The sequence below is a fragment of the Cricetulus griseus genome, unplaced genomic scaffold, assembly GCF_003668045.3.
Source record: "Cricetulus griseus strain 17A/GY unplaced genomic scaffold, alternate assembly CriGri-PICRH-1.0 unplaced_scaffold_482, whole genome shotgun sequence".
In the NCBI taxonomy this organism is placed as follows: domain Eukaryota; kingdom Metazoa; phylum Chordata; class Mammalia; order Rodentia; family Cricetidae; genus Cricetulus; species Cricetulus griseus.
This window is the reverse complement of record NW_023277233.1, coordinates 1-20,193: the sequence shown is the minus strand read 5'-3', so window position 1 is coordinate 20,193 and position 20,193 is coordinate 1. Positions and strand designations below refer to the sequence as shown.

The following is a 20,193-nucleotide window of genomic DNA, read 5'->3' as shown; positions in this document are numbered from 1 at the left end:
ATAAACAATCTCGTTGTCAAACTAGATCTGACTGCATTGTGATCCTCATTGATTTCTGATGCACTTTACCTACCTGAAAACATAAATACACACACAAACAGACACACATACACACACACACACACAAATAAGTAAATCTATGCATCATTTTAGGCTATCCATCTTCTACACACAAATACCCCAAACACAAGTAGCCATAAAGATCAGAAGTGTATGTACACACACACACACACAAACACACACACAAATGCTCACATGTCCTGACATCCTCTTAGCCTACCTGTCTTCTACAGACAAGTCCCCCACACTTAAGTAGGTGTCAAGACCAGCTATGTAGGATTAAACACACAAACACACACACAAACACACACACATACACACACACAAATCTATTTTTCCTATTAGGATCCCTCTTTCGACAGATTGAATCCCACTTAATAACTAGCTGTCAAGACCAGCTATATAAGTATATAATACTATCTCTCTTTCTTTCTATCTCTCTCTATTTCTCTCTCTCTCCCTCACACGCACTAAAACATACACATATTTCTAAGTATTTTTAGGCATCCACTCTCCTACATACAATTCCCACACACAAACAAGAAAAAAGACCATCCATATAAACACACACACACACACAAAGACAAAGCAAGGAATCTTTTAGGCAACCCCTGATCTACACACAAATCACACACACATAACTGTCTGTCTACACCAGCTATAAAAGTGTACACCTACAGACACACAACCATACACATATACACAACTTTGTATCCCTTTAGGCAATGCCTATTCTACAAACAGATCAATGCATGTAACTAGCTGTCACAAACAACTTTATAATTAACCAAACACACACACACACACACACACACACACACACACACACACACACACACATATCTAAGTATCCTTTAGGCTCTACACTCATTTAGACAAATCCTACAAACAATACAAGGGGTCAAGTCCATATATATAAGTACACACAGACACACACACACACACACACCTACGTATCATTTTTGGTATGCCCTCTCCTACAGACAAATACCCACCTGCTGTCAGGACTAGTTATATAAGTATATACATATATACACACACATGACTAAGTATACTTTTAGATACCTTCTCTCATACATAAATAACCAAAACACATAACCAGCTAGGTAACTATACGCCCATAACCCCCTACTCACACACCACAACCTGAAACCACTTTAGGCACCCCTTCTCCTACAGATACATATGTAGGTGTCAAAACCAGCTATATAAATAAACACACACACACACACACACACACACACACTTAAGCATACACACACAAACACAACGACCTAAGCACCCCCATCTCTAACAGAAAAATTCCCAAACAAAAGTAGGTGTCATTAACACCTTTATTAATACACACAGGCACACACACACACACACACACACACACACACACACACACACACACCAACAACAACAACACACACACACACACACACAACAAAAACAACAACACACACACACAAACACACACACACACACACAAACACTGATAGGTGTCAAATTCTACTAGGTATACTGTGTGATCTGCTTAAGAGAGGATTTACCTTTCAGTACATGAAACACAGGTTTGACTAAGGGGATTTATCAGTAAGGGAAAGGACACATAATGTCACCTAAAACTTACCACTGCTTCTGTGTGTGCGTGTGTGTGTGTGTGTGTGTGTGTGTGTGTGTGTGTAAATGTGTATGTGATTGTGTTGTGTGCTTTGTATGCATGTGTGCTTGTGGTTGCTTATATGTATGTCAGGTAATACTGTGCCCCTGCTCAAGTGACAATCTTCACTATAGCACAATCTCCACTTATATATATGTTTACTCACACACAAACACAAACCATGTATGTGCATGGCAAGGTGTCAGATCCTGCAAGGTACCCCTTCATCGGCAGCAGAACATTAGGTATACATGCATACATACATACATACATACATACATACATACATACATAGATACATATATCCTTGTGCATGCATGCACATACACAAAGGGATAAATGAAGGGTTGTATTATGTATCGCCTCCCATATATCTAAAGCCTCAAAGTCAGGCCTGTGTTTCAGGTTCTGTTCCCTTCTAAACAGATCACACATGTAGGACTAAGTGTCTGGTCATTTTAGATACCTCCTGATCCAATCAAATGGTTCAGTGCACAAATATGTGGACTTTATCAGTACTACTAGATACCCCCACCCTAGAGAGAAAATGCTCAGTATATACACATAGGAAACTCTAGGCCCTAAAGTTACAGATCTGCTTCTTCATGTTAATTCCTCCCTGCAGGGAAAAGTCGCCAAACAGGGATATTCACGTGGTCTGCCAGCTTCAAGCTCACCCACAACTACTTCCCCCAACACACTACTTGAATTTGTATTGGGTATACTCCTCTATAAAGTAATATCACACACAGGAAACTAGTTGCAGGTCCTACTATGGGTCACCCCTTCTGTAGCCAATGCCTCATACAAAAGCATGGTTTTGTGAGGATCTACCACATAATTCCTCCTACACATGGCAAAACCCACAAATGCATACAGGGATAGGTTTCAACTCCTGCTGAGTGCCACATCCCCAACAGCAAAAGTAAAACCTGCACATAGAGATCAAGATAACCATTCAAACGCTAGGAAGCTGCTCCCCTATCTGTTCCTCCATGTTTGATACTCACATCTAAAGAATGAGAGCTAAAACAGGAGATGTATAGGACCTACAGCTAGTTTACTATTATTCCTATAAATCTTCCCTATAGCCAAATGCCAGGTACATAGGCACACACTCAAATGCACTTAGGTACCCATGCATATATGAAACCATTCACATACACATCAACCAAACCTGTTTACACACAACCATCTATCTGCTTCTATAACTAGTTGTTCATCTCCCTACAGCAAAGCATGTACATACACAAGCATAAAGAGGATAACAAAGAGAGGGCAGAGATTCAGAGATACAGACAGAAAAATAAGAATGAAAGTCAGATAGACACACACACATACACACAGAGATACAGAGAGAAAGAGATAGATAAAGAGAGAGAGAGACAGAGACAGAGAGAGAGACAGAAACAGAGCAAGAGACAGAGAGCATTCTGTTTCAGGTCCATTGTTAATACTGCATTATAGTCAAAGCTGTCTACTCAGGGCTAGGTGTCAGGTTCCGCTTGATATTGCTTCCCATATAGCCAAAGATCCTATACACAACTAGGTTACCAGTGTGCACACACTGCCTTATCATAAATGTCAGGTACATAGCCATACACCCAAAAGCACACTCAGGTGCAAATATTCCAACAGACCTATGCACATATTCAATGAACTTTCACCTTTCTGTCAATTCCAGGAATGTATGCCCCATACAGTTAATACCCCATACACACCTATGGTTGTCAAGTCTGGTGAGTTAGAGGCATCCCCAATGTAAATTATACCCCACAAACAACTCTAGTCGATAGGATCAGTGAGGTGTCACAAAGACAGGCGAAAGCCCTATTTTACACACATACATGAAAACACACACACATGCACACGCACACATGAACACACACACACAATTCAATTTGGAATCCTCCTCAAATTTTTGGTGCCCTGAGAAACCATGTTAGTACCTGTGTTTGTACATTTATTTGCCACCATATGAAACAAGTAAATGGAAAATGAAAATACAAGAACGCATCCAACAACAGGAAAACCAATATGACACCACCAGGGTCTAGGGACTGGACACCACTAAGACATGAACATCCCAAAACAGTTGAACTACTTCTTTCTATAACTACTTCTTTGCTATAAGGGTGTGATGTAAACATGCATGGAAGAAGAGAAGGTTTAAAAATGGATAGACGACCTGGTGAAAACAAACCAAGATCCAGGACAATATAATTCCATGTGTGATTATAAATATGGAAATAATAACACACATCAAGTATCTCAAGCATTTGGATTTGAGGAATCCTGACACTCATCCAAGCAACTCCAAGCTTAATATGACAGCGTACAGGTTTCTCATCTATATTATATCGCCTTCCCTGAGAAACCATGTCAGTACCTGTGTTTGTACATTTATTTTCCACCATATGAAACAAGAATTCCTTTTATTATTGCATAGAACTTTTAAATTTATGACCAAATCCATTAAGGCAAAAACACTTTGCTTGAGAAAAACTGCAAAACATTGTGACTGCAGGGTTTGGTAAATAGTTAAGAGTGTTGTTTTCCCAGTGCCAAGAGGCTCCTGACAGATTAAGCCACACCCGTCACACACATTCAAAGGGCCTTATTAGGTCCCATATAGGTTCCTCAGCTACTGTCCAGAGTCCATGAGTTCCTATTCCCTGTCTTTCCTCTCTTCAACTGAACTCATGCAGCTAAACCTGGTGCTTGTTTGGGTCCCTTCATCTGCTTCCCTTATTTACGGGAATTAAACACTATTATATACTGGACTTTGTTGACTCCCCAAGGGAGGCTTTACCTCTTAGGAATGGGATTATTTGGGGTGAGATGGCAGGATGTAAGGGATTGGGAGAAAGGGAGTGAGAGGGAACAGAGTTTGGTAATTAAAACAAAAATAGAAACATATAGTAGAGTTTAAAAATAAAAGAGTACTTCTTGCTCTTGTAGAGTCTGTAATTCATTTACCACCACCCAGGACAAGCAATAAACAGCCTCATGGAATCCCAGCTCCAGTTGAACTACTTCTTTCTTCTAGGGTCTTTGAGCACATTAACTCTGGGAACTCCTGCCCCAGGGATCAGCAGGCAGATTGAATTGACCCCTCAGGACCAAGCAACCTAGAGTATGTTGACATATGTGCTCTAGTCCTGCTCTCACCCACCTGGAGAGAGTCTGGAGTACCACAGACCTGCCTACAACCACATTAAGACCCATCAGAGTATCGGCGCCAATTACAACCTACTAAAGAGAAGACAGGCCCCATACACACCAGGAAAGGAAGAGACACAACCTGCATCGACTGGAAAAGAAAATGGAAAATGAAAATACAAGAACGCATCCAACAACAGGAAAACCAATATGACACCACCAGGTTCTAGGGACACTACACCAGTAAGACATGAACATCCCAAAACAGATGAAGCAGAAGAGAGCAATCTTAAAATCAATTTTATGCAGATGATAGAGACCCTAAGAGATAAAATCACAAAATCCATTAGAGAAATGGAAGAAAACATGAAACAAATGATGCAAGAAATCAAGTAAAGCCAAAAAAAAAAAAAAATGAAACCACTGAAGTAAACTGTTCAGGACATGAAACCTGAAATACAGACAATAAAGAAAACACAAACTTAAGGAATGCAGGAATTAGAAAACCTAGGTAAAAAAATTCAGGAACGACAGATGCAAGCATAACCAACAGAATACCAGAGATGGAAGAAGGAATCTCAGATGCAGAAGATAAACTAAAGGAAACAAATTCATCAAGCAAAGCAAATCTTAAGTCCAACAAATCCTAATCACAGCATATCCAGGAAATATGGAACACCAGGAAAAGAACAAACCTAAGGATAATAGGAATAGAGGAAGGTGAAGAAACACAACTCAAAGGTGCAGAAAACATACTCAACAAAATCATAGAACAAAACTTTCCCAACCTAAGGAAAGACATGCCTATGAAGGTATAAGAAGGCAATAGAACGCCAAATAGAGTGGACCACAAAAAAAGTCCCCTGTCACATAATGATTAAAACACCAGATGTGCAGAATAAAGAAAGATTATTAAGATCGGAAACAAAAATGCCAAGTAGCATATAAAGGCAAACCTATCAGAATTGCACCGTACTTCTCCATGGAAATTCAGAAAGCCAGAGGACCTGGATAGATATTCTACCAACTCTGAGAGAACTGAGATGCCAGCCCAGAGTACTATAGCCAGCAAAGTTTTCAATCACTGTAAATGGAGAAAACAATATATTCCATGACAAAACCAGATAGAAAGAAATTGTTTCCACTAACATATGGGGAACCTCACCCTTTCCTAATCCCAACTCCTCCACATCTTCTGCCTGGTGGCTTCCCCACAGCACCCACTCTGATCCAACCCCTTCTTGGGCCTGTGCCTTCTCCCAACAGCCTGTCCCCTCCCTGTCAGCCCACTCAAGGGACTGTGCTTTCTCCTTTTGGAACCTTTCCTAGTTGCGGCTTACATGGGATAAGCTGAGGCACAAGTAGGAAGGAAGTTGGCACGAGAGACAAGATGTAGTATTTATGTCTGACGTTTTTAAAAAACACACAAAAAACAACTAATCTTCCAAGAACTGGTTGCAGGTTAGGCAGGAATACTGGGGAAATGTAAAAATTGCACACAGGACTTTGAGGACTAATTCACCAAGTGATAGACAATATTCTCCTAAAGAATAACACAACATACAAATAGAATAAATTATGCAATTTTCTACAACTGAGAAGCAGAAATTTTTGAATTAGAATGACCCACCACACAAACAGTGAGAGGAAGGAGAAAGTTAATGAGGAACATAATGTTTTGGTTTGGTTAGGATTTGTATTGTATTAATTTCAGAGTATTGATGATCAGTGTAGGCAAATTAAGCCATGACTAGCTAATGTTGTAGTTTTTGTATTTAAAAATAAACGGGTGAACACAGACCTAAGCACTTGTATTAAACTAGAGATGGGGCTCCATCGGAAAGGTCAGCATGCTTTAATGGTCTTGAGATTCACTCAGAGACTGGATTTATTCTTTCTGACAATTAGTACTTTAAAGGCAGAAATTAATGAGGTCCTGATGATGTTCCAACTATGGGCAATCACAAGTCACCAGTTCACAGATATTGCCTGATGATATTTCACTCAGAATAGACTAGAAACTGTTCAAACACCAAAAGACCTTCAGAAAACAAGTCTAATTTCAGGACTTAAATGAGATCCTGGAAGGGAAGTAGTATGGAGAGATAGATGCCTACTGGCTTGGCTGTGCACAAAAGGCACAGAACAAGCAAAGCCTTCTTCTCTAAGCCGGCTGTCACAGGACCCCCATCTGTTGTCCACGTGGCAGGCATTTGACAGTTCTCCTTAGAGCAGCCACAAGTCACGTGACTTCCCCTGACCAATGAGGGTGCCCGGATTGGCATCTGAATCTGACTGGCTCACTTCAGTACCTGTCACCAATCAGGTTACAGCTCAGGATGCACAAGCTGCACGAGCTGCTTGGTCAAGAGACCGTTGGTGCCAGTCTGGCAAGTGAAGGCAGAGCGTTCACTTCGCTGACACCAGTGCCCCAGGCAGTGTGCACAGACAGTGCTCAAAGCCGCGAATTTGGAAGAGGATTTTCTGTTCAATAGAAGCAACACCAGGTACAGCCTCATTGGCTGCCGTCTTCCAGGACTATTTTGTTTTCAGGGGACCCAGAATGCTCTCTTGGTCATAAAACTTTGGAGTGTGTGTCCCGCGCATGCTCTGTATTTCTCGCCAGCAAGAAATCACACACGGGACACTCGGATCCTTCTGCAGACAAGCTTTAATGCATTTTACCATAGTGGAGACTGAGCGGAGACATTGAACCAAGAAAACCATCCCTTATAAAGGCTGACCAGCCGCCTGGGACGTGTTATCCTATGAATGGCTTTAGCTCCTCAGGCCAAAATGAGCCATGGGATAGGCAGAGATCAAAGGAATGGAGATTACCCAGCGCCTGTGAAGTAATTTACATCTTGGTGTCTTCAGGCATCTATTATTGTAATGGATAATGCAGGAACCGGCTTCCTACATATCCCCCTTTTTTATTAATTAATGAAAAGGCTTTATATTTTTATAAGCAAATAGGTCACCCATATGTTGAGGGATAGAGGCAGAGGTTGAACCTTCCCAAAAATCAAACATTAAGACTGTGTACGGGAGTCACCATCAGGCTGTTAGCTTGACCCGAAGTACTCTCGACCTGTCCTCTGCCGTTTTTCTGGGAAAGGGAAGTCTCCGGGCAGGTAACCCTTATGCAGGTCAATGTACCTCCCAGAGAAGCCTGTATAATAGGCAACTCTGTGCGATGCCTTTGCTCAGCATCCCTCTTTGGGCTGCCCAGACCAGACACTCTACCCTGTACAATGAGCCTAGGCTCCGGGTGTGCAAGAGCTGTCTGGCCGGCGGCCTATTGCTAAAGCATAGTTAGCCAAAATATAAGCGCTTGGGCGGTCTCTTGGTTTGAGCCCTGGAGCTTACATGCCAGTCAAAAGTAACAGCAATCCGCAAGCGGCTGCATCAAACAATTTCACCCCCACCCCTTTTCTCACAGACCAGCCAAAAATAACAGCAATCCGCAAACGGCTGCATCAAACAATAACACCCCCACCCCTTAAGCAGTGACAATCTCTCCGCCAAGGGCAGGAGTTAATCTGGATAACAATAGCGGCTCTCAATTCCCGAGGAGCGGGTGGAGTTTCGACTTTTGAAGGTCTGAAGGGCTCTTCGGGTGAGTCTTTCTGGGATCCACAGAGGATTTTCTTCATCCTGTGGAAAAACACATATCGCTCCCCTGGATCTTATGAGAATAGGATCCGGGCTTCTCCAAAGATCAGTTAAGATATCTTTCCATTTTACCATTTCCTTTTGGCCTTTTAGGTTTTGAGGTGAGATGCTTGGCCCGAGCGTCAATGTTAATGAGGCTTTAAAGCCCAAGGCATTCCAGGCCTTTAAGAAGTGTTGAATAGCAGGCATGGCCTTTTCCCCTATCAAAGACTGGGAAAGCCATCTGTAATTTTCTCCGCTCCTCTGATGGTAAAAAGGAGTCGGTACCAAATAGTGGGGGTGCTGATGGAAGCACACCCGCTGGCATTTTTGGCAGCCGATATCTATCGGGGTGGTATCGTGCTGCTTCTTTCTCTAGCTCTGCTTCCTTGCTAGAGTCTAAAATCTCAGAGTCTGAGCTGCTCAGCTCCAAGGCTTCCAGTTTCGTTGCAGGGCAGAGGCTAGGTTTCGAGTCCTCATCTCTCCTAAATTTACCGGGGTGTGACCGGATATCTCCTATTTTCTCTCCCTCCATTTTTGTTTCTTTTTACATACTCCCTTGTCACTAGACACCCCGGGAGGTCCTTTTTCCTTATATGTTGCAGTTTCTCTTCTTATATACACTCCCATGTCACTAGACATCCCGGGAGGTCCTTTTTTCTTATATTTTATTGTTAGGCGCGCCCCATCTCTCATCACATTCGGTTTCTGATATATAATTCTGGACTTCTTTAAGATTGCTACAACAGTGAGAAAAGTCAAAATAGCTCCTAGTAAAAGCATAGAAGCCTCTATATTAACCTCCCACAATAGCAACATTCTCAAGCCAAAGTCCAGAAAAATCATACCTCTCCGAATTTACCATCCTGCAGTTCTGAATCCGCCTTGTAGCCAAGGGGTCTCCGCGGTGCTGGAGATGTTCATATGTTCCCGGGTTTCGGCACCATATGTCCCGCGCGCTCTGTATTTCTCGCCAGCAAGAAATCATACACGGGACACTCGGATCCTTCTGCAGACAAGCTTTAATGCATCTTACCAGAGTGGAGACTGAGCGGAGACATTGAACCAAGAAAACCATTCCTTATAAAGGCTGACCAGCCGCCAGGGACGTGTTATCCTATGAATGGCTTTAGCTCCTCAGGCCAAAATGAGCCACGGGATAGGCAGAGATCAAAGGAATGGAGATTACCCAGCGCTCCTCTCGCTAGGATCAGGATAACTCTACCATACATCTCCCACAGCCGACACTCGCTCATTCCAAGCGCATCTTTACTTGTAATGGATAATGTTCAGGAATCCGGAACCCTTCCTACCAGAGTGTGGAAGTCTATGCCATACTGCGACATCTCGTTCCTACTCATACCCTCCACACTCAATTACCTCATCAGGAACCAGAGCCTTGATTTTAAACCACCCAGTTCTCTTCCTTTTTTGTCTAAAGAGTCAGAATGCTGAGAGAACTAGACCTCTTCTCAGAATATTGTGGACCATCCCAGGGTGACTGCTGTTCTATTCCTTGCCCTCAGTGTCAAATCTAATATTCCCTCACTTTTTTTCTTTCTGTTTGTATTTATTTATTTATTTATTTATTTATTTATTTATTTATTTATTTTGGTATTTGTGACCGGGATTCTTTTTGAAGCCTTCAAGCTAGTACTGGCATTCGCTATTTAGACCAGGCCTTGCTCAAACACACGGAAACCTGTCTGCCTCTGCCTTCCAAGAATTGGGAAAAAGCACACATCACCACCTCACGGCATGTTCCCTCAAAATTTACATTTTGATTCTTGCATGTCACTCATGACAAAGTTATCTTCATTTGTAACTGTTTTCTGGAAAATAACTTAATTACACTCTTGAGGGCATGGGCTTTTTACACTATATCTACATTTTTTGGTTTGTTTGTTAGTTTTGTGTATTTTATTGTGACAGGGTTTCTCTGTGTGCTTTGGAGCCCTTCTGTGGAACTTACTGTGTAAACCATTCTGGCTTAGAACTTACAGAGATCTGCCTGCCTCTGCGTTCAGATTGCTGGGATTAGAGCCTGTGCCTCTATTGCCTGGAACCTTATATTCATATGTTCATCTGGAATTTTTCCTATATTATCTATCCTTTTGTTGTTCAGTCATGAACTCACCTTATGTATGAACATACCCTTGTTTATGTTCTGTTGAAATTGATGAATGTTTCAAGTGATTTCAATAAGAATTGTCATGTTCAGATGCATTAACTGTTGATTTAGAGTCTCCATTTATTTTACAGTTAGGGTAATATTTTCTGTTTATTTATTTTGCTCAGAGTTATTTATCTGTCTGTGCACAACACACCTTTCCGTGAGTCAGAGGTAAACTGAGAGTTGGATGTCAGTGATTTTTTTTTCTACATATGGTATCACAGAAGGAAAACTGATATCAACAGGTCTGGCAGAAGGCTCCTTCAGCGTTTGTAGAACATATCAGAAAGTGTGTCTTTAATTCTCCCTTATTGAATAGTTGGAGAAATATCAGGGTCAACTCTTTTTAAAAGTCAGATAGTACACTTACATGAATATATATTATAGCCGGCTTTTATTCCTTTTGATATTTAATCATTGAAACCATTTTAAAGTACATTTTTATTTATTAAACACAATCTTGTTTTACAAACCAATCTGCCTGTCCTCTCCCTCCCATCCTACCATGTCCAGCACCAAAGCCCCATCCATACCCCAGGGAAGATGAGGCTTCCATTGGGGGCTAATCTAAGTCTGTCACATCATTTGGGACAAGACCTAGGTCCTTCCCCATATATCTATATTGAAAGAGCATCCTTCCATTTTGAATGGTCTCCCAAAGACTATTTGAGCACGAGGAATAAATACTGTTTCCACTGCAAGAAGTCCCATAGACTTCCCAAGGCCCCGATGGACACCCAACTTCAGGCTGCCTGAATTGGTCATATGATGGTTCCCAAGCTGTCAATTGGGTTCTCTGAACTCCAACTTGTCAGGCTAGCTGTTTCTGTGGGTTTCCCCAGCATGGTTTTGACCACTTTGTTCATCACTCCTCCATGTCTACAACAGGATTCCAGGAGTTCGGTTCAGTGCCTGGATGTGTATCTCTGCTTCCGTTTCCATCATCTATTGGATGAAGACTCTATTATTCCATTTAGGTAGTAATCAATCTCATTATACTGTAGAGATATTGCCTGATGACCATTAAAATCAGGACAGACTAGAGAGTGTGCAAAAACAAATCATACCATCAGGAATCATTTATTTTCACAAACCTGGAAGAGGAGAAGTGTGGGGAGATGAGTTCTTCCTGGGATGTCCCTGCAAAAAAGGCACAGAACTGCCAAAGACTTCTATGCCGCTGCAACAAAACACAAGAAAATGTGCTAGGTATCAGGTCCTCAGTTTTCCCCTTAATATGAAAATCTTTACCCACACAAGGGTAAGTATCAGAATCATCAAGTTGTAGCCTCTATTACAGCCAAATCCATACACACACACACACACATCCATCATCACTACACCACACCAACACACACTAGCACAATAATCACACCTGCTGAGTCCAAATCACTGAACATGCTCAAATAAAATACACCCCAAAACATTAGGGATATAGATCAGAAGCCTTTCTGGTAGACGGTGAGAGGGAGGTTGAGAGTGAGTCGGAGAGAGAGAGAAGGAGAAAGAGAAGGAGAGGGAGAGGAAGGAGGTAGAAACTGAAGAAACTGAGAGCAAGAGATAAAGGTGGGTGTTGGGTCCAGTAGGTAGCTCATCACCAATAGTCAAAGCTCCCCACCCCATACACTCACAGCAGGTCACGATGTCACATCTTGGTACATTTCCCATCACCTTACAAACAAATCCCTCTACACAGGCCTACTTGTGATGTCCTTCTGGGTGTTCCCATTCTTACAGTCACAACCTCGACATGCAGACTTTGTAGCCAGGTATTGCTCAGAATACCCTCTTCCATAGTCTCTGACACACATGTACACATGCACACATGAGAGCTGACAGGCCCTTTCAGGTTAACCCTACCTAACAATTAAACTAACACCCAGCCCACACAAAACACACACGTAGGACCACTCACACACACACACACCAACAAGCACACATTCAGAATGAAGTGTCAGATGTCACTGCAACATGTCATTCCATTCAACCAAAGCCCCATTCTGGCAAGCAAGTGAGGGTCCTATCAACTCTCCCCTCTTCTGTAACTAAAACCTTCATATAATATTTTGCTGTGTCTGTTCCGACCAGGTATTTTCTATTGCACATCTGAAACCCCACATCAAGCAGGATTCAGCTCTGGCTAATTATCCCCTCCCATAGAGAAAAAATTCCCAATACAAATACAAACCATGTATCTTTTGGTTTTGGTAGCGTTTTCCTGACAATCAAAGTTCCAATAAACGGATAGGTGTCCACTTAAGAACAAACCAGGCTCCAGAACATGGGAGTTAATTGGGAGGCTTGGATAGTCTATTGGGCTATTGGCTGGGGAACCAGTATTAATTTGTGGTGCATGAATGGGCTTTGGGAACCCATTCCCTAGGAAGAGATAATTGCTCAGGCTAGATACATGGGCGAGTACACTTTTAAAGATGCCATTGTTTAATACTAATCATTACTCTAGTACATAAACTTATTGAGTGTGTCTTAAATTCCAGTTAGTAAACATACCCAAAGAAATCACTGTTGTTATTCTGGCTTTTCCCTCATGCCAGGTCATGGTCAACCTGAATCTGTGCCTCCTCCCAACACTCCTTCTTCAGCCCCGGGTTTTCTTCTCAGCCCCCACTCTGAGCCAACCCTTTCTTGCCCCTTTGACTTCTCCCACCTGCCTGACACACTCTGACAGCACTCTCCTTGTTCTGTGTCTTTTGCTAGGGAAGCTTTCCTGGCTGTGGGGATTTTATAATCCTCTGGCTCTCTGCCTACATCAGGATAGCTCTACTTCAGGCTAACTTTTAGTCCCTGCATACATTTTTGACTGGTGACTGCTCCTCACTGACATCTGTCAGATTTTCCATGGCTGCATTGTACACGCTTTAGGTGGCTTCATAAGGACTCTTCATGCAGAAACCAGCAACCACCACATGAAACCCTCGCTTAATGGATCACTATGCAGCTATTCCCACCCCTAGATGATGTGAAGTCTATGCTGGTATCTCATTCATGGAAGGTAGGAGCTGTGTCATTGTCATGCTCATCAGATAAAGGTATTCATAGCCATCTGATTCAGTTCCCCTCCATGATTTTATATATTTGCATAATTAAATTCATTTATAGGCATTGTTTCCTGTGGCACAGTTTGACCACAAACTCTCTATGTATCTGAGGAGAACCTTGAACTTCTGTTCCTTCTAAATCCCATGGGAGGTGGAATTACAGGCATATGCCAATAAACCCATTGCATGTGGTTCTCAGAAGTGAACCCATGCCTGTTTTTGTGCTTAGCAACCAATATCCAAGTGTTTTTGTTGTTGTTGTTGTTGTTGTTGTTTTTGTTGTTTTGAATTGTCCTATGTTCCCAGGATGGTGTTCTTGTCTTTCTTTATCCCAGTGAGAAGTAAGGAAGTAACCGTTCATGTTCAATGTTAAATTTTCTGATGTCTGGAAAAAATGAAACTCCCACATAATTAGAAGTTCCTGTTCTCAGTACATATCTGTCTTAGAATATGCATGCTTGGTATTGTAAACCTAGAAAACTAATCTTGGCTGGAGTCCTCATGGAGTAGAAGAGAAGAAAAATATTTTTTTTTCATTTTCTTAAAACAATGCATTTTCTAACTGTATTCTAAATGTATATCCTTGTACCCACAAGTAAGTATGCCATCTGACCCTCATCAAAACACCTTCCTTTTGAAATACCACAAGTGGTCAAAATGCAGAGAAGTAACTATGGAAAGCTAAATCCAGGCTGATGAATGTGCAATTGTGCCATTTTGGGCACAGGTTAGCTCTGCCTCTCAGTACTGGGGCTACATAAGCAAGAAAAAATTCACAACAGGAGTGCACATGCAAATGCAGACAGGGTCATTTCCACATGGAACACCACGTGAAGTGTTACTGCTCATCAATAACTGTGGAGACAGGGAGAATCAGTCTCCTCCAGGGATACGCTACCACTTAGTTGTTCAGACCCCAGTGGACTGCTCTGCACACCCATACAAATGAACCAGACTTAATGTACTAAGTTGTTTATAAATGCATATGTCTTTGTATGAGCACTGACCCACACATATACATGCATTTAACTCATGAAAGGGTTCACGTTTGGGGCATAATAGTGATAAGCTGAAGCACAAGAGGAAATTAAGGTGGAAGGAGAGATTAGACAAAGTTCAAGGAGTGGGAAATTTCCAAATCCTGAATAACCAAGTTATATATACACAAACATAGAGGAGGGAGGGAGGGAAAGGGAAAGGAAGAGAGGGACACGGTTAAAGAGGGCCAAGGAGGTACTAACAGAGGAGCCTGAGGTAATGGTGGGTGATGGGTCCAGAAAGCATCCCCTCACCTATAATAAAAGGCCCCAGCCCCAGTACACACACCCAAGATCATGATGCCAAGTCCTGATACTTTTCCCATTTCTGTACAACCAAATCCCTCTACACTGGGCTAGGTGTCTTGTCCTAAGGTGTCCAAATCCTCATAGCCACAAACACCCCATGCAGCCTCTGGCATCATGGACTGCTCTGAATCCCCTCTTCTATAGACACAGACACACAGAACCACATGCACATGGCAGGTGACAGATTGTGTGAAGTTAACCCTAGCTAACCACTGAAGTATCGATAAACACATTCTCTCTCTCTCTCTCTCTCTCTCTCTCTCTCTCTCTCTCTCTCTCTCTCTCTTCTCTGTCTCTCTCTCTCTCATGCACGCACGCGCGCACGCACACACACACACACACACACACACACACACAAACACACACACACACAAACACACTCTCCCTCACACACACAGTGTTTGTTTTCTCTTCCTGCTCGTTATAAACATCTTTGAAATACAAAAGAATCTTTCTCTCTCACTCTCTCTCTCTCTCTCACACACACACACACACACACACAAACACACACACACACATACACACAGAGTGACTCTTCCACACATAGAGCGTCTGTTCTCTGCCTGCTAAGTATGTGAAATACAAAAGAATCTCTCTTTCTTTCTCTGTGTGTACTCCCTATTCTCTTTCTCTATGTGTCTCTCAGTCTCTCTGTCTCTCTCTCAATCTCTCTCTCCCTTTCTCTCTCTGTCTCTCCCTTTCTCTCTCTGTCTCTCTCTCTGTCGTTCACGTGAACACACACATACACACTTACACACACACACACACACACACACACACACACACACACACACACATACACACAGAGTGACTCTTACACACATAGGGCGTCTGTTCTCTGCCTGCTAAGTATGTGTGAAATACAAAAGAATATCTCTTTCTTTCTCTCTGTGTCTCTCCCTATTCTCTTTCTCTCTGTGTCTCTCTGTCTCTCACTCAATCTCTCTCTCCCTTTCTCTCTCTGTCTCTCCCTTTCTCTCTCTGACTCTCTCTCTCGCTCACGTGAACACACACACACACACACACACATAAACACACACACACACACACACACACACACACACACACACACACACACAAACACACACCCACAAATCCACACACAACCACACAAGGCTGGTTTCCTGGTCATGATAATTGAAATTGTCTATGAATATTCTTGCTTTCTGTCACTCTCTGTTGGTCTCTGTCTCTTTCCATGTTTCTCTCTTTCACCAACTGTCTCTCCTCCCTCCCTCCCTCTCTCTCTCTCTCTTTCTCTCCCTCTCTCTCTCTTCTACTCTCATCTTCCCTCTATTTCTTTAAGAATGATGTGTTACTTACTGACTGCTAGGTTTCCTTCCATTAACCAAAGCACCACTCTGGAAAACAAATTCAGGACCTAGCAGCTCTCCCCTCCTCTGTAATTAAAACGCTCACTGTCTACATTTCTGTGTCTGTTTCTACCAGGTATTTTTGTCTTGCACAGCCAAGCTCCACATATAGTAGGATTCAACTCCAGCTAATTGTCACTTCACCTAGAGAAAGTGAACCATACAAATACAAAAGAGGTATCAGTACTTCTGTGTAGCCACTTTCCTAGTGGAAAAGCTCCCAATAAAAGAATAGGGGTCTGCCTTAGACTGAACTGTCATCCCTAAAATTGGGAGTCAGTGGAGAGTCCCAGGCAGTCTCAGGTTTTACTGGCAGTGGAACCAGTATTTATCCCCAGTGCATGAATGTGCTTGGGAGCCCATTAGATATGGAGGGGAACACTTTTGTGCAATTATTTTGATGATTTTCCCCCTTGCCAATTACTTCCATACCCTCCATCCATTTCTACCATCTACTGTTATGATCTTCCTTTCCTTCTAAAAAAATAAAACACAAACCAAAAGAAAATCAACACAATCGATCAATACCTATAAATGTCCCCCAAAAGAAAAGGGCACAAGCATCTACCACATATCTATTGAGCTGATTTATGTGTTTGCCAAGGTTTCCCAAACATGTGTTGTATCATGAGAAGTGGTTAAGATACCCAGTGAGAATTCATTGGAGGAAACTTATTCTTCCTTTGGGATCAGGTTAAAATTGCAGTTGTGTCCTTGGTTAGTCAGGGAAATCTGTTTTCACTTCCCTTTTCATTGCTAGAACACCCATCTGGATTGAAGCTTTGCATGGTTGTGTGCATTGCTGCAGCCTAGGTTAGTTAATGGGTTTATCTGTCCTGTTTTATCTGGAATACACTCTTCCTTGGAATCAACTATTTCATCTGGCTCCAAGAGTCTTTCTGTTTCCTCATCTCAATGGCTCCCTGAACCTTGAGGCATAATTATCATGAGGCCATCCTATTTAGAACTAAGGATTACAAAGTCTCACACTTTTTCCACATTGTTATGTTTCATATCCTCCGAGAGAGTTTGACTGGTATGGGCTGTTTGAAACATTAATAACTCAGTATAGCAGTATGTCATCAAGAGTCATATTATCACCATGCTCCATTAGCAGGGTAATAGTACCGGGTTTTTCCCATGACAAGCCCATGACTTATCTGCTCAGATTTTCGGACACTTTAGCAGTGTCTGTTATGGCTTCTATCTCCTGGAGAGGGCTTCAAAACCCATCACGGAGTGTTTGATTATTGAGAAACTAAGCTATTATTGTTTCAGTCTATTTGGTCAATTGGTCACTCTTGTCCTAGGGTTTGTAGCTGGGTGATAATGATGATTGCCTTTCTCCTTCACTAGAATGCAGAATTCATTCCTGTGTCATGATTGAAATTCAGTAGGGGTGAAGCTTCTAGGTATACACCAGCTCAACTTCTCCATGTAGGCTGAGATACATTAGTCTTTCTTCAGCAATGAGGCCTAATAATAAGGTTGCATATGAGCAATAGTCTTAGCATTATGGGTGAGTTTTGGAGGTTTTCCTGAGGCACATCTTCAACATTTAATTAGATAGAACTTGATCATGTCACTGAACCAACATTCTTTCCCTCATTTTGTTTTTCTCAATGAATATTGAAATTTGTTTCTCTTTCTTGATCTGCTTGATCTTTTGTATGCTCTCTTTTCAGTTTTGGGAGGTTATACAAGGTTAGAAATTTACTATTTGCTCCATCTTGCCATTTCATGCCAGTATACATTTTAACAATACATACAAAAGGAGAATTGGAGGAACCAGATTGATCAGGGCCAGGTCAGGAACATGGCACACAGAGAAATTAACTGGCACTCCTAGGTGCTCACAGAGATATGGGAGCCTGTAGACATCTTACCCAGGCCCTATGTACATATGTTCTTGCTAAGTAGCCTGAGGTCATTGTGGGTTTCCTAAGTGTGGAAGGCTGGTGGTCACTGATTCTTGGGCCTACTTATGCTACCCTTTTCCTCCTGCTGCTGCATTACCCATTCATATAGTAGCATTTTATTCCATGTTTGGTTGATGTTCCTGGGAAGCCTGTCCTTTTCTGAGGGGATATGTCAAGAGGCTAAATCTGAGGAAGAGAGGGGAGATTCTGCGGGAGGGCAAAGAGGGGCATATGTGGTCAGTGTATTATATATGAGGAAAGAATAAATAAAATATTAGGAAATGAGCAATTTGAAAGAGAAATGTGTTGACACCATTGGCTCCTAGATACCCTTTTATTCTATCACTATATAATGAAGAAAGTAACCTTGGGACTTTATCATTATTTATACTTACAGAGTTATCAGGAAACATTATACCTGTAATATCATCCCTTTAAGAAACAATGTCAGATCAGATAAAATAATAGAATAAAAATGTAAATCACATAATCATGTATCAAATTATCTAATCTATTGAAAGAATAAAAACTTCAAAATAAGTTAGTTGTAAATATACATATGGTTTAACATACATGATGATAGCATAGATTTCTGAGACATGTTACATGAATTGAGTTTTATGACAGCAAATGACTATTATCTAATTCAGAATGATTTTCTACATTGTTTAAAGCCCACTTTTTGGGATGTTGACAAATATGATATCATTTTCACCAAATTATGTCAGAAAATATCCAATTTGGGACCAGGAAAAATATGTAAAGCTCACGGCTTTCAAGGGCTTACCATAGAATTTGGTAATGGGATTTTTTTCTTAAAAAACTGCCTTTCTTTCTCCAAGGATAGGCAAATATCTGTTAAATTGTTTACCATGATCATGTCCAGTCCCTCTGATTTATTTCTTCAGGAATGTTGATTTTCGGGTACTATTTGTACTCTATACTTTCATTAAGAAAGTATTTCAAGTATTTATGTTTGTATGATTTCCATAAGTTATTGAGGTTATTGAGAACATAGTAGTTAACAAGAAAGAAAAGTTTATTAACAAGAATGGTTATGAAGTAATTTGATTTGCATGGATTGGTTAATACATTTTTATCTTCAGAAATGTTTGCAGAAGGGACCTGATATAGTCTCCATATCAAAATGAAACCCCCAGTCACTTGCCAAAATAAATATTTCCAAATGATTCTTTACATTGCAGCCATTTTTGGTGTAACAGCACCATAATTTGGCAATAGATTTAAACTTTGTTTTTCTCCTACTTAATCACTTTGGGAAAGGGGTGTCTGTGTTGTTTGCCCTTTTTAATAATCAAGGTTCTATGTCTCTGCAATGTTCCTTATTGTCTATTTACTTAGATTCAGTTCTCAACTTCAGTATGGTGTCCAGATTTGTTTTGGATGAGGCTTAGTTTAATCCTATTTTTTGTGACCCATTAGTTCATAGTCAATTGGCCTCATATCTGACACACTTTCTCACCTAGAAACTGAAAGGTATAAAACTTCCCTAACACCTACTTCTCTTTGTTTTTAATCTGGTTTTCTCAGTTGGTGTTGACATGGATATTACCAATAAATTCACTAACAAAAGCAGTGAGAAAGTGCAAATACAGCTGGACCTGAAGGCCAGTGCCTCTGAAGAGGAGACACTTTCAGATCACTATGTCATCCTAAGGAGCCTTGGCAAAGGGAACTTTGCTGAGGTGAAGCTTGCCTACCACCTTCACACAGAGGTGCAAGTTGCTGTCAAGGTCCTCCAAAATGGAACCAAAAATGACATCAGCATCAAAACGGAAATC

General features: G+C 41.5%; 1 long non-coding RNA gene across 1 annotated transcript; it reads right to left on the bottom strand.

Annotated features, from left to right (window-relative positions):
• Positions 1-11,067: 11,067 nt before the first annotated feature.
• LOC118239819 lies at positions 11,068-11,878 on the bottom strand. Its single transcript, XR_004772660.1, has 2 exons — positions 11,789-11,878; positions 11,068-11,639 (listed from the first exon to the last, which is right to left on the bottom strand). It is a non-coding gene; the product is annotated as an uncharacterized LOC118239819 (long non-coding RNA).
• Positions 11,879-20,193: the final 8,315 nt, after the last annotated feature.